This window comes from Phyllostomus discolor, chromosome 1, assembly GCF_004126475.2.
Source record: "Phyllostomus discolor isolate MPI-MPIP mPhyDis1 chromosome 1, mPhyDis1.pri.v3, whole genome shotgun sequence".
NCBI classification, from domain to species: Eukaryota; Metazoa; Chordata; class Mammalia; order Chiroptera; family Phyllostomidae; genus Phyllostomus; species Phyllostomus discolor.
Window position 1 is genome coordinate 104,872,522 of NC_040903.2, and position 15,598 is coordinate 104,888,119.

At 39.8% G+C, this 15,598-nt stretch overlaps 1 pseudogene; it reads left to right on the top strand.

Moving 5' to 3' along the window:
• LOC114492002 lies at positions 1-14,899 on the top strand (annotated as a pseudogene).
• Positions 14,900-15,598: the final 699 nt, after the last annotated feature.

Genomic DNA, 15,598 nt, shown 5'->3' on the forward strand with positions numbered 1-15,598 from the left:
ATGGGAAAAGGATCTGAAAGTGTGCTGGTGTCCGAGCAGTGGAATGCCGTGAGTGGTGGTTGCTCTTCTAGTTTGCTCTTTCCCCCAGCAAGCATTCCTGTAAATCCTGTCGCTAAGGTAACATACGCATATCACTAAGATCCCTTCTCCTCTGCCCCACAACCACAAGGGATGATCACTAAATTCAAGCTGGTTGTTCATAGAGCCTCATTACCCCATCACCTGATTGGTGCAGGGTGTGGCAGGTCACCCAAATCAGGCCAGTCCTTCCTGGAGGTTCCTCTACTTATACCTGAGTCCTAATGCAGAAATGACTTAAAATCTGGACTTCTGGCAACAATCTTCCTTGAAACAAGAGGGAATAAAGCCAAACAGAAATGAGAGAGGGACCTGGTGACACTAAGTCCTGATCTAGCTGCCACGGTCTTGGCTCTTACAACAGCTCCTTCAGTTCTGTGAGAGGACCCCCTTTCTTGCATAAGCTTACTTTGCTTACTTTGAAATAGGTTTCTGTCAACTGAGGCTGAAAGACACCTGATGAACATAACATGTCTTTGCCATAGCCAGATAAGGAGGTAAACTCCCTTTACAACATTGATTCTATGAGGAAACTTTTTCAAATCCAAACAGCCCAAAAGCCCTCATAAAGATTTTAAATACAGTCTTTCTGACAAGCTGAAATTGCATTCAGTGTATTCACAAAGTTGACCACAAGATGGCAGCTAAAGCATTCTTTGAAAGACTTCTCAGCAGGACAGTGGATGACTACCAAATTCTAGTCTTATTTATGCCCCATGTAGATCCTATTCGGTTGTGAAACCATTCCACTCTAGTGATCCCATATGTGTTCTGGTAGTTGTAGTGTGTCTCGAAGAGCATCTTAATGGTCTTCAGCAGAAATCAAGCCACTAAAATGTTGAACAAATGTTAAAAGGTGAGTTTGGTCATTTCTTTCAAGATAAGAGATCTATCTGTAATGTGTTCAGAAAGTTTAGTCATATCCAGTGTTCTAAGACTGCTGACATCCCCAAATCTGTATTATACACCCATGATATTGGCCTGATTATCTGCCTTTTCTTCATGGCCAAACACAACTTTATATATTTTTAAAATTGTTTTCTTTGTTGACTACTTAAAATCACACGTTTATGTTCCTGTTTTTAAACCAGGTTTAGTATCTACTAAACTATTTCAGGAAGTCTTTAAGCTTGCCTTCAGCTTTCAGTTACACACGAGTACACACAAAACATCACAAAGATATACCACATCTTACAGATTCTATCTTTGAATTATGCTTTAATATGAGCATATGAAAATGAAAGGACAGAGCCTCTTTTAAAAAATACAAGGAAAAGTTCTTCTTTGTTGCCCTTACCTTGACAGTAAAACAACACCATCATGTGTCATATCCTGATCACAGATTGTAATTTTCCTTTATAACTCTTGGCACAATTTATAACTATACATTTCTAGTTAACCATTTGCTTAATATTTTTCTCCCTCTATCTATAGCTACTGTCTCCATGAGGGAGAAACCATATCTGTTTTGTATCACTATATACTATAAGAATAAATATTTATTGAATGAATAAAAAAATGAGTGTCACAATTCCAAGTCAATTTCCTGAATACAAAGAGTTGCTATAAAACAGGTGCAATTGTTTATCAGAATACGATTTATGTCCTTATAAGCAATGGCAGGTTGGAACACGGAACAGTTCCAGAGCCAATCCAATCCAGGCTGGGAAAAAAGCTTTCTTCAGAGAGCCTTGGATCTGCTCCAGTCACTGGTACCCAATCCATTTCCAGCACACACTCTCCTCTGTCTAAGAAAGAGTCTAAAAAGTCTCTGGACCTATTCCTGCCCCAGTTAGAGTTCTCCCCAAACTCCCTTGGCCATGGATGGAACACACTTAACATAGGACTCTTGGCCAAAACACATTGCTCTAATCAACCTTTCTTTCCTACCTTTTCTCTCCTTGTACACACTCTTTTCAGGTGATCTCAGTTAAATTTCTCACACTTTCATTAACTGTTTAACCTGGCTGCACCTTGTCTCCTGGCTAAAAAGGACATTTTCTTTACAAATTTGTATAGGTGCAGAAGTACTTACATAGAATATGAAGACTGCTCACAACAGAGGCCAGTACTGTCACAGTACTCTTAGACATATTTAGTTTTAGGCAACAAAAATTAACTCTGGCTGACTTAAACTAGAAAGCAATGTATTAAAAGGACATGTGAAAACTCATAGAATCAAAAGAAAAAGTGTAGAACAGTCCTCAATGAGGAAACAGAGCAAAATGCCTCAGGCAAGGTGAACCAGTCCAGTCATGTTCAGTCCTTGTGGACACTTCACTCCAGATTCCAATTCCAAAGACAGCATCTGAATTCCCTAGAGGGGTTCATGTGACCAACCCTTGTCCACAGATGGGGCACCTTGGTTGACAGGACCACGAATAACCCATTCATGGGATTGGGTATCTGGGTATGCTTTAGATACTGAAAGAAAAGGAAATAAATTATGTCCAAATATCCACTAGGGCCTTCACATCTAGTCTAGGTTCCACAAAGTATTAAACTGTGCCATGTAATATTGAGGACAGTAAAGCATTACAGAATCCTCTTCCCCTGAAGTTTCCACAGTGATAGGTCTCAGCTCTGCCTCTGGAGGTTTTCCTTCCAGGAAATTTTGACCAATTACAAGTAAGTGACAATGTCTGAAGTATATCAGGAGGAAATAAAGAATTAAAATGGACAAGATGGAGGCATAGGTAGCCACTTTGCCTCCTCACACAACCAAAAGAAGGACAACAGAAAATTTAAAAACAAAAAATAACCAGAACTGCCAGAAAATAGAACTGTGTGGAAGTCCAACAACCAAGTTGTTAAAGAAGAAATATTCATGCAAACTGGTAGGAGGGGCAGATATTGGCAGTTGGGGTAGTGAGGACTCATGGCAAGGCAGTGGCTGGTGGACTGGGTGGTCCCACATTTGCGTGAGGATAAACCAGGAGGAACAAATGTTTGCTAGACAGACTGCGCAACCCAGGGTGACAGCACAGGGGAATAAAGCCTCAAAACCTCTGAAAAACAGCCCTGGCTGGCATAGCTCAGTGGATTGAGCGCGGGCTGCAAACCAAAGTGTCACAGGTTCAATTCCTAGTCAGGGATACATGTCTGGGTTGCAGGCCATGACCCCCAGCAACCGCACTTTGATGTTTCTCTCTCTCTCTCTATCTCCCTCCCTTCCCCCCTCCCTTCCCTCTATAAAAATTAATAAATAAAATCTTTAAAAAAAAACCAAAAAACCTCTGAAAAAAACCTGAGGGACTGAGTCAGCAGGAGAAACTCCCAGCCTCACAGGAGAACTCGTTGGAGAGACCCACAGGGTCCTAGAACATCTACAAACCTGCCCCCTCCCCAGGAATCAGCCCCAGAATGGCCCAATTTGCTTATGGGTAGAGGAAGAAGTGACTAAAAGCCAGCCAAGAGCTGAGCAAGCAGCATTGTTCCCTCTCAGACCCCTCCCCCTCATACAGAGTGCCACAACACAGCAAAGTGGGTTGCCCTGCCCTGGCAAAGACCTAAGGCTCTGCCCCTTACTACATAACAGGCACCATGAAATGAAAAATATGGCCCAAATGAAAGAACAGATCAAAGCTCCAGAAAAAATACACCTAAGTGATGAACAGATAGCCAACCTATCAGATGCACATTTCAAAACACTGGTAATCAGGATGCTCACAGAAATGGTTGAGTGTGGTCACAAAATAGATGAAAAAGTGAAGGCTATGAAGAATGAAATAAAGGAAAATGTACAGGGAACCACCAGTGACGGGAAGGAAACTAGGACTCAAATCAATGATTTGGACCAGAAGGAAGAAATAAATATTCAATCAGAACAGAATGAAGAGAGAGGAATTCAAAAAAATGAGGACAGACTAGCCCTGGCTGGCGTAGCTCAGTGGATTGAGCGCGGGCTGCGAACCAAAGTGTCGCAGGTTCAATTCCCAGTCAGGGTACATGCCTGGGTTGCAGGCCATGACCCCCAGCAACCGTACATTGATGTTTCTCTCTCTCTCTCTCTCTCTCTCTATCTTCCTCCCTTCTCTCTCTAAAAAATAAATAAATAAAATCTTTTAAAAAATGTTCAAAAAAAAAATGAGGGCAGACTGAGGAGCCTCCTGGACAACATTAAATGTTTCAACATCTGAATCATAGGGGTGCCAGAAGGAGAAAAGGAAAAGCAAGAAATTGAAAACTTACTTGAAAAAATAGTGAAAGAGTACTTTCCCAATCTAGCAAGGAAATAGACTTCCAGGAAGTCCAGGAAGCTCAGAGAGTCCCAAAGAAGTTAGACCCAAGGAGGAACACACCAAGGCACATCATAATTACAATACACAAGATTAAAGATCAGGAGAGAATCTTAAAAGCAGCAAGAGAAAAGGAGACAGTTACCCACAAAGGAGTTCCGATCAGACTGTCAGCTGCTTTCTCCAAAGAAACCTTGAAGGCAAGAAGGGGTGCAAAGAAGTATTCAAAGTCATGAAAGGCAATGACCTACATCCAAGATTACTCTATTCAGCAAAGCTCTCATTTAGAATGTAAGGGCAGATAAAGTGCTTCTCAGATAAGGTCAGGTTAAAAGAGTTCATCATCACCAAGTCCTTATTATATGAAATGTTAAAGGGATCTACCTAAGAAAAAGATGATCAAAAACTATGAACTGTAAAATGACAACAAACTCACAACTATCAACAACTGAACAAAAAAAAAAAACAAAACTAAGCAAACAACTAGAACAGGAATAGAATCACAGAAATGGAGATCACATGGAGGGTTATCAGTGGGGGATTTGTTGGAGAGACAGGAGGATAATGTACAGAGAATAAGTAGCATAAATGGTAGGTAGAAGATAGACAGGGGGAGGTTAAGAATAATATAGGAAATGTAGAAGCCAAAGAACTTATATGTACGACGCATAGATATGAACTAAGGAGTGGGGGTATGAATGTGTGTGGGAGGGGGTATGCAGGGCTGAGGGGAATAGAGAGGGTAAATGGGACAACTGTAATAGCATAATCAATAAAATATATATTTTAAATAATAAAAAATAAAATGGACATTATCAAAATACCCAAAGCCAGATGCAGACAAACCCTGAAGCAAGTCACTCTTCCTTCACTTATGTCGTTATTAAGGGACTATGCTCTGCTTTTTTTCCCTGTTTTTAATTGCTATTTCTCTCTAGAAAGATCTCCCTTTCTCTCCCCACCCTGAAAAATACACATACACACAGACACATCTGTAAGCACTGTCTTTTCCTGCTTAAAGTAGTGGAAAGAGCTTCATCTAGAAATCTTTTTTTCTTTTTTATTGAATGTATTGGGGTGACATCAGTTAATAAAATTATATAGTTTTCAGAGGCACAATTCTATAATACATCACCTGTATTGTGTGCTCACCACCCCAAGTCAAGTCTCCTTCCATCCCCATTTATCCCCTCATACACTCTTCTGCCTCCCCCTCCTGTCTAGAAATCTTAGTCTCTTCTTTTTCATCTGTAATAGCCTAACTCACATGGATCAATTAAGGTATATACGTAAGGTTGTTTAGTAAGTTGCTCCATGCATAAAAATATGATAGTACATTTATTGCTAGTAACATATTTCCCCTAGTCAGAGCTCTCCTCCCTTCTTCACTCCCCCTCCTTCAAGCCCAGCAGCCTGATGGCTAACACATTTTTTGATGTTAGAACAAGAAGGCTGATAACTCAAATCCTGAGAGGAAGTTACAGGCCGAAAAGAGTTTAATGTGTTAAACTTTTCTCAGATGATGGGAGACTAGCCTTCAATGAGTCTCCTTGCTGTTATTGAATCTTTGAGGGGGTTTCAACAAATAGCACCCCCTTCTGTGCCTGACTTCTAAACCAAGCCAGAAGTAAGATAAATGAGTCAGCAGATGGAGAAACAAAATACCAACTTCATTCATAAAGTCTGGGTCAATGAACAGGGCCTATTGTGAGAGTCAAAAAAGCTTCCTAAGCCCAAAAACTTGATCTCAGAACCTCATCTGAAAGAAGGTTGAGTTGCACAGTGGTCTGACTCATGCAGTGATGTCTCTGCCAGTCAGGGAAGTGACAAATCCCCAATTTCAGTTGATAACTTCTAATTGTTAGTTTTCACCAATCCAGAAGTATGTTTGTCATATACTTGGCATTCTTATTTTCTTTTTTAATATATTTTATTGGTTATGTTATTACAGCTGTCCCATTTTCCCCTCTTCACTCTCTTCCACCTGCTCCCCATCCACATTCCTCCCCTTTAGTTCATGTCCATATGTCATACTTACAAGTTCTTTAGCTTCTACATTTCCCATACTATTCTTAACCTCCCCGTCTATTTTCTACCTACCATCTATGCTACTTTTTCTCTGTACCTTTCTCCCTCTCTCCTCTTCCTTCTCCCCTGTCCCTAACCCTCCATGTGATCTCCATTTCTGTGGTTCTGTTCCTGTTCTAGTTGTTTGACTAGTTTGCTTTTGTTTTTGTTTTTGGTTCAGTTGATAGTTGTGTATTTGTTGTCATTTTACTGTTCATATTTTTTATCTTCTTTTTCTTAGATAAGTCCCTTTAACATTTCATATAATAAGGACTTGGTGATGATGAACTCCTTTAACCTGACCTTATCTGGGAAGCACTTTATCTGCCCTTCCATTCTAAATGAGAGCTTTGCTGGATAGAGCAACCTTGGATGTAGGTACTTGCCTTTCATGGCTTCAAATACTTCTTTCCACCTCTTCTTGCCTGTAATGCTTCTTTGAAGAAATCATCTGACAGTCTGATTGGAACTCCTTTGTAGTTTACTGTCTCCTTTTCTCTTGCTGCTTCTAAGATTCTCTTCTTATTTTTAATCTTGGGTAATGTAATTATGATGTGCCTTGGTGTATTCCTCCTTGGGTCCAACTTCTTTGGGACTCTCTGAGCTTCCTGGACTTCCTGGAAGTCTATTTCCTTTGCCAGGTTGGGGAAGTTCTCCTTTATTATTTGTTCAAATAACTTTTCCACTTGTTGCTCTTCCTCTTCTCCTTCTGGTATCCCTATAATTCAGATGTTGGAGCATTTAAAGATGTCCTGAAGGTTCCTCAGTCTGTCCTCATTTTTTTGAATTCTTGTCTCTTCATTCTTTTCTGATTGGATGTTTCTTTTTTCTTCTGAGCCACCATTGATTTGAGTTCCAGTTTCCTTCCCATCACATTCGTTCTCTGAATTTTTTCGTTTGTTTCATTTAGCATAGACTTCATTTTTTCATCTAATTTGTGACCAAATTCAACCAATTCTGTGAGCATCCTGATCACCACTGCTTTGAACTGCACATCTGATAGGTTGGCTGTCTCTTCATTGCTTAGTTGTATTTTTTTCTGGAGCTTTGATCTGTTCTTTCATTTGGGTCATTTTTTCTTTTTTTTTTTTTTTGTCTCAGCACACCTGTTACGTATGAGGGGGTGGAGACTTAGGTATTCACTAGGGTGGGGCAACCCATTTGCTGGGTTGTGACACTGTATATGGGGGAGAGCTCCAAGAGGGAACAATGGCACTTGCTCTGCTCTCAGCAGGATTTCAATCACTTCCATTGCTTTCTCCAAGCAATCTGGGCCCTTCTGGTGCTGATTCCAGTGTGGGTGGGTTTGTGTACATTTTAGGCCCCTGTGGGTCTCTGCAACAAGCTCTCCTGTGAGGCTGGGAGTTTCTCCCAGCACCTAAAACCCCACAGGTGTTTTCAATCAGTGTTTTAAGGCTTTATTTTCCTGCACTAGGATCCTGGGTTGCAGGGAACCACCATTCCCCCACCTTAGTTCATGTCCATGGGTCCCACATATAAGTTCTTTGTCTTCTTCATTTCCCATACTATTCTTAACCTTACCTATTTTATACCTACAATTTATGCTTCTTACTTCCTGTACCTTTTCCCCCCATTCTCAACCCTCCTCTTCCCTACTGATAACCCTCCATGTGATCTCGATTTCTGTGGTTCTGATCCTGTTCTAATTGTTTGCTTAGATAGTTTTTGTTTTTGTTTTTGGTTCAGTTGTTGATAGTTGGAATTTGTTGTCATTTTACTGTTGATATTTTTACCTTCTTTTTCTAAGTCCCTTTAACATTTCATATAAGAAGGACTTGGTGATGGTGAACTCTTTTAACTTGACCTTATCTGGGAAGGACTTTATCTGCTCTTCCATTCTAAATGAGAGCTTTTCTGGGTACAGTAATCTTGAATGTAGGTCATTATCTTTCATAACTTCAAATACTTCTTTATATATATATATATTTTATTATTGTTATTTATTTTTAGAGAGGGAAGGGAGGGAGAAAGAGAGAGAGAGAGAAACATCAATGTGTGGTTGCTGCGGGCCGTGGCCTACAACCCAGGCATGTGCCCTGACTGGGAATTGAACCTGTGATGCTTTGGTTTGCAGCCCGCGCTCAATCCACTGAGTTATGCCAGCCAGGGCGAATACTTCTTTTTTAAAATAATTTTATTTTAGTTATTGTTCCAGTACAGTTTTCTGTCTTTTACTCCCATCCCAACCCACCCACCCAGCCCTCCCCACCTCCCTCCCATTTCCACCCCCCCCCAGTTTTGTCCATGTGTCCTTTATACTTGTTCCTGTAAACCCTTCCCCTTTTCCCTGAAATACCCCTGAAATTCCCTCCCCTCTCCCCTCTGAACACTGTCAGTCTGTTCTCTATTTCAGTGTCTTTGGTTATATTTTGCTTGTTTCTTTGTTTTGTTGATTAGGTTCCTATTAAAGGTGAGATGATATGGTATTTGTCTTTCATCATTTAGCTTATTTTGCCGAGACTAATGCTTTCCAGTTCCATCCATGCTGTTATAAAGGGTAGGAGCTCCTTCTTTCTTTCTGCTGCATAGAATTCCATTGTGTAAATGTACCATAGTTTTTTGATGCATTCACTCACTGATGGGCACCTAGGTTGCTTCCAACACTTAGCTATTGTAAATTGTGCTGCTATGAACATTGGGGTGCATAGGTTCTTTTGGATTGGTGTTTCAGGGTTCTTAGGATATAATCCTAGCAGTGGAATTGCTGGGTCAAAAGGCAGATCCATTTTTAGATTTCTGAGGAAATTCCGTACTGTTTTCCATAGTGGTTGTACCAGTCTGCAATCCCACCAACAGTGTACTAGGGTCCCCTTTTCTCCACAACTTCACCAACATTTGTTGTTTGTTGCTCTGTTTATGATGGCCATTCTGACCAGTGTGAAGTGGTATCTCATTGTGGTTTTAATTTGCATCGTTCTGATAGCTAGCAATATTGAGCATCTTTTTATGTGTCTCTGGATCCTCTGTAGGTCCTCCTTGGAGAAGTGTCTGTTCAAGTCCTTTGCCCATTTTCTAATTGGGTTGCTTTTCTTCTTAGAGTGGAGTCATGTAAGTTCTTCATATATTTGGAGATTAAACCCTTGTCTGAAGTATCATTGGCAAATATGTTTTCCCATACAGTTGGTTCTCTTTTTTTAAATACAGTTTTCTTTAGCCATGCAGAAGCTTTTTATTTTGATGAGATCTCATTTGTTTATTCTTTCATTTATATTCCTTGCTCTGGGAGACATATCAGTAAAAATGTTGCTGTGTGAAATATCTGATATGTTCCTTCCTATGTTCTCCTTTAGGACTTTAATAGTGACATGGCTTATATTGAAATCTTTTATCCACCTTGAATTTATTTTTGTGTATGGTGTAAGTTGGTGCTCAAGTTTCATTTTTTTGCATGTAGCTGTCCAGTTCTCCCAACACCATTTGTTGAAGAGGCTATTGTTGCCCCATTCTTGTTGCTGCCCCCTTTGTTAAATATTAATTGACCATAGAGACTTGGGTTTATTTCTGGGCTCTCTGTTCTGTTCCATTGGTCCATGTGCCTTTTTTTATGCCAGTGCCAGGCTGTTTTGATTACAGTGGCCTTGTAATACAGTTTGGTATCAGGTATTGTGAAGCATCCTACTTTGCTTTTCTTTCTCAAAATTGCAGCAGCTATTCAGGGTCTTTCATGGTTCCATATAAATTTTTGAAGTGTTTGTTCTATGTCTGTGAAATATGCCATTGGTACTTAAATAGGTACTGCATTCAATCTGTAAATTGCTGTGGATAGTATGGACATTTTGATGATGGTAATTTTTCTGATCCATGAATGTGGTATATGTTTCCATTTGTTTGTGTCTTCCTTGATTTCTTTCTTCAGTGTTGTGTAGTTTTCTGCATATAGGTCTTTTACCTCCTTGGTTAGGTTTATTCCTAGGTATTTTATTTTTCTTTTTGCTATATCGAATGGGATTTTTTTCTTCATTTCTGCTTCTGCTGTTTCATTGTTGGTACAAAAATGCCTTTGATTTCTGGATATTGACTTTGTATCCCACTGTTTTGCCAAATTCATTAGGTTGAGCAGTTTTTTTTGGTGGAGTCTATAGGATTTTCTACACACACTATCATGTCATCTGCAAACAGTGACAGTTTTGTTTCCTCCTTTCTGATTTGGATGCCTTTTATTTCCTTTTCTTGTCTGATCTCTGTGGCTTAAATGTCCAATACTATATTGAATAAAAGTGGTTTAAGACAACCTTGTCTTATTCTTGATCTTAGTGGAAAAGATTTCAGTTTTTGCCCATTGACTATGATGTTGGCTATAGGTCACTCATATATGGCCTTTATTATGTTGAGGAATGCTCCCTCTATTCCCACTTTCTGAGGTTTTTTATCATAAACGGGTGCTGTACCTTATCAAATGCTTTTTCTGCATCTATTGATATAATCATGTGATTTTTGTCTTTGCTTTTTTTAAATGTGATGTATTACATTTACTGATATGTGAATATTGAACCATCCTTGCCTCCCTAGGATGAATCCCACTTTGTCATGATGTATGACCTTTATTTTTTTTAAGATTTTATTTATTTATTTTTAGAGAGGGAAGGGAGGGAGCTATAGAGAGAGAGAGAAACATTAAAGTGCAGTTGCTGGGGGTCATGGCCTACAACCCAGGCATGTACCCTGACTGGGAATTGAACCTGTGACACTTTGGTTAGCAGCCCGCGCTCAATCCACTGAGCTATGCCAGCCAGGGCCAATGATGTATGACCTTTTTAATCTATTTTTGGATGCAGTTTGCAAATATTTTTTTGAGGATTTTAGCATCTATGTTCATCAGCAATATTGGCCTGAGGTTTTCTTTCTTTATTGTGTCTTTATCTGGTTTTGGGATTCAGATGATGCTGGCTTCATAAAAAGAGTTTGGGAGTCTTCTGTCATTATGGGTTTTTTGGAATAGTCTGTGAAGGATAGCGGTTAGCTCTTCCTTGACTGCTTTGTAGAATTCTCCTGTGAAACCATCTAGATTTGGACTTTTGTGTGTTGGGAGTTTTTTGGCTACTGTTTCAGTTCATCTGCTGTTAGTGGTCTGTTCAGGCTCTCTGTTCCTTCTTTACTGAGTTTTGGAAGATTATATTTTTCTAGAAATTTGTCCATTTCACCTAGGTTTTCAAATTTCCAGGCATAAAGTTCTTCAGGCATATAGTAATTTCTTATAATCCTTTGTATTTCTGTGGTGTCAGTTGTGATGTCTCCTCTTTAATTTCTGATTGTGTTTATTTGGATCCTCTCTCTCTTTGTCTTGATGAGTCTGCTTAAAGGCTTGTCGATTTTGTTTATCTTTTCAAAGAACAGGCTCCTGGATTCATTGATCCTTAGAATTGTGCTTTTAGCCTCTATGTTATTTAATTCTCCTCTGATCTTGGTTATTTCCTTCCTTCTACTTGCTCCTGGCTGTCTTTGTTGTTGTTCCTTGAGTTTTTGTAGGCATAGGGTTAGGTTGTTTGTTTGAAATATTTCTGTGTTTTTCTAGTAGGCCTGTATTGCTATGAACTTCCCTCTCAGTACTGCCTTCACTGTGTCCCATAAGTTTTGGGTTGTTGTGAGTTCATTTTCATTTGTTTCCAGGAACTTTTTGATTTCTTCCCTAATTTTATTCCTGACCCATTGATTATTTAATAGCATGCTATTCAATTTCCATGATTTTGAGTTTTTTCCCTTGGTGTTGGTTTCTAGTTTCAGTCCCTTGTGGTCAGAGAAAATGCTTTGTATAATTTCAATTTTTTTGAATTTGTTGAGGCTTGCTTTGTGTCCTATCATGTGGTCTATCTTTGGAAATGTTCCATGTGCATTTGAAAAGAATGTGTATTTAGCTTCTTTGGGATGAAGGGCTCTCTCTATATATATCAGTTAAGCTCATTTCATCTAGGGCATTGTTCAAAGCCACAATATCTTTGTTGATTGAATACTTCTTTCCAGCCCTTTCTTGCCTTCAAGGTTTCTTTGGAGAAAGCAGCTGACAGTCTGATCAGAACTCCTTTGTAGATAACTGTCTCCTTTTCTCTTGCTGCTTTTAAGATTCTCTCCTGATCTTTAATCTTGTGTATTGTAATTATGATGTGCCTTGGTGTGTTCCTCCTTGGGTCTAACTTCTTTGGGACTCTCTGAGCTTCCTGGACTTCCTGGAAGTCTATTTCCTTGCTAGATTGGGAAAGTACTCTTTCACTATTTTTTCAAGTAAGTTTTCAATTTCTTGCTTTTCCTTTTCTCCTTCTGGCACCCCTATGATTCAGATGTTGAAACATTTAATGTTGTCCAGGAGGCTCCTCAGTCTGCCCTCATTTTTTTTTTGAACATTTTTTAAAAGATTTTATTTATTTATTTTTTAGAGAGAGAAGGGAGGAAGATAGAGAGAGAGAGAGAGAGAGAGAGAAACATCAATGTACGGTTGCTGGGGGTCATGGCCTGCAACCCAGGCATGTACCCTGACTGGGAATTGAACCTGCGACACTTTGGTTCGCAGCCCGCGCTCAATCCACTGAGCTACGCCAGCCAGGGCTAGTCTGTCCTCATTTTTTTGAATTCCTCTCTCTTCATTCTGTTCTGATTGAATATTTATTTCTTCCTTCTGGTCCAAATCATTGATTTGAGTCCTAGTTTCCTTCCCGTCACTGGTGGTTCCCTGTACATTTTCCTTTATTTCATTCTTCATAGCCTTCACTTTTTCATCTATTTTGTGACCACACTCAACCATTTCTGTGAGCATCCTGATTACCAGTGTTTTGAAATGTGCATCTGATAGGTTGGCTATCTGTTCATCACTTAGGTGTATTTTTTCTGGAGCTTTGATCTGTTCTTTCATTTGGGCCATATTTTTCATTTCATGGTGCCTGTTATGTAGTAAGGGGCAGAGCCTTAGGTCTTTGCCAGGGCAGGGCAACCCACTTTGCTGTGTTGTGGCACTCTGTATGAGGGGGAGGGGTCTGAGAGGGAACAATGCTGCTTGCTCAGCTCTTGGCTGGCTTTTAGTCACTTCTTCCTCTACCCATAAGCAAATTGGGCCATTCTGGGGCTGATTCCTGGGGAGGGGGCAGGTTTGTAGATGTTCTAGGACCCTGTGGGTCTCTCCAACGAGTTCTCCTGTGAGGCTGGGAGTTTCTCCTGCTGACTCAGTCCCTCAGGTTTTTTTCAGAGGTTTTTTGGTTTTTTTTTAAAGATTTTATTTATTAATTTTTATAGAGGGAAGGGAGGGGGGAAGGGAGGGAGATAGAGAGAGAGAGAGAAACATCAAAGTGCGGTTGCTGGGGGTCATGGCCTGCAACCCAGACATGTATCCCTGACTAGGAATTGAACCTGTGACACTTTGGTTTGCAGCCCGCGCTCAATCCACTGAGCTATGCCAGCCAGGGCTGTTTTTCAGAGGTTTTGAGGCTTTATTCCCCTGTGCTGTCACCCTGGGTTGCGCAGTCTGTCTAGCAAACATTTGTTCCTCCTGGTTTATCCTCACGCAAATGTGGGACCACCCAGTCCACCAGCCACTGCCTTGCCATGAGTCCTCACTACCCCAACTGCCAATATCTGCCCCTCCTACCAGTTTGCATGAATATTTCTTCTTTAACAACTTGGTTGTTGGACTTCCACACAGTTCTATTTTCTGGCAGTTCTGGTTATTTTTTGTTTTTAAATTTTCTGTTGTCCTTCTTTTGGTTGTGTGAGGAGGCTAAGTATATGTACCTATGCCTCCATCTTGGCCAGAGGTCAGCATCTTTATTTTCACTAACCACTACTTAATTTAGTGTTTCCTTCAACTCAGAATATAGGCAGCAAAGATGTTCTCTCTTTTCAACATCTATTGTGAGGGTGAAGACCATTCTGAGCAATGAGACTGTCAACATCCCTCTGAAAGGATGCATGGTTATTATGAAGGACCCTAGGGGCACACTGTGGAGGGACATCATCATTGTAGAATCCAGTCTCCTTGGAGGGAAAAAGAAGAGGCTCTGAGTTGACAGATGGTGGGGAAATAAAAAGGAACTGGCTGCCATTCACACTACCTACAGTCATATATAAAACATGGTCAAGGGTGTTACACCAGGCTTCTGTTACACTGTTACATGATGAGGTCTGTGCATGCTCACTTCCCCATTAATGTTGGTATTCAGGAGGATGGTTGTCTTGGCAAAATCAGAAATTTCTTGGGCAAAAAATATATTGACAGGGTTCAGATGGCATTGCTTATTCAGTATCTCAAGCCAAGAAAGATGAGTTAGTTCTTGAAGGAAATGACATTGAAATTTTATCAAATTCAGCTTCTTTGATTCAGCAAGCCACAACAATTGAAAACAAGAATATCAGAAAATTTGGGGATGGTATCTATGTCTCTGTAAAAGGAATAGTTCTGATGCATAAGGTCTAAGTCATTCAGCTGTAGAAACAAAGAGATGCTGGGTGATTCCTCAGACTTACTTGTGATATTTTAAAGATACAATAAAAGCCATGTATTGTGCCCTGACTGGTGTGACTCATTGGGTTGGGTGTTGTCCCCCATACCAGAGAGTTGCTAGCTCAATTCCCAGTCAGGGCACCTGCCTAGGCTGTAGACCAATTCTCCCATTGGGGTGCATGTGAGAGGCAACCAATCAATATTTCTCTCCCTCTTTCTTCTTCCCTTCCCCTCTCTCTAAAAATAAATAAATAAAATATTTTTTGAAAAGCCATGTATTGGGGAGGAAAAAGAATATAGGCAAAAAAACACATAGTGTTGGCAGTATCTGTAACTTAGTCAACCAATCAATATCACAAATATTTTCAACACACTTTACAGTGGTTGCAGATATCATGAAGTATGCCGTAAACTCATTACTACTTACAAACCTACTTAAGATGTGTATATATTATAATGTTTAACTATTTTAATAACTGTATTTCAATATAACTGGCTCCCTTTATGATCCTAACTTATTTTATGTTATGTACTGAAAAATATTTTTCTTACTTTTACCAGTCTAGCATATGATTCCATGGCACAAAAAAATTTAAGAATCTTTGTTCTAAGTGGAGCCAATATAAGATTTTTAAGTCAAATGACATGATTAAACTTGTCTTTCATAAAGAAAACTCTGGAAACCTTTATAGAATGATTTAGGGTTAGGGGAAATTGACATGTAATATAAAGTCCTTTACAATATAGCATTCACGCCCCTGCCCAGTCTCTT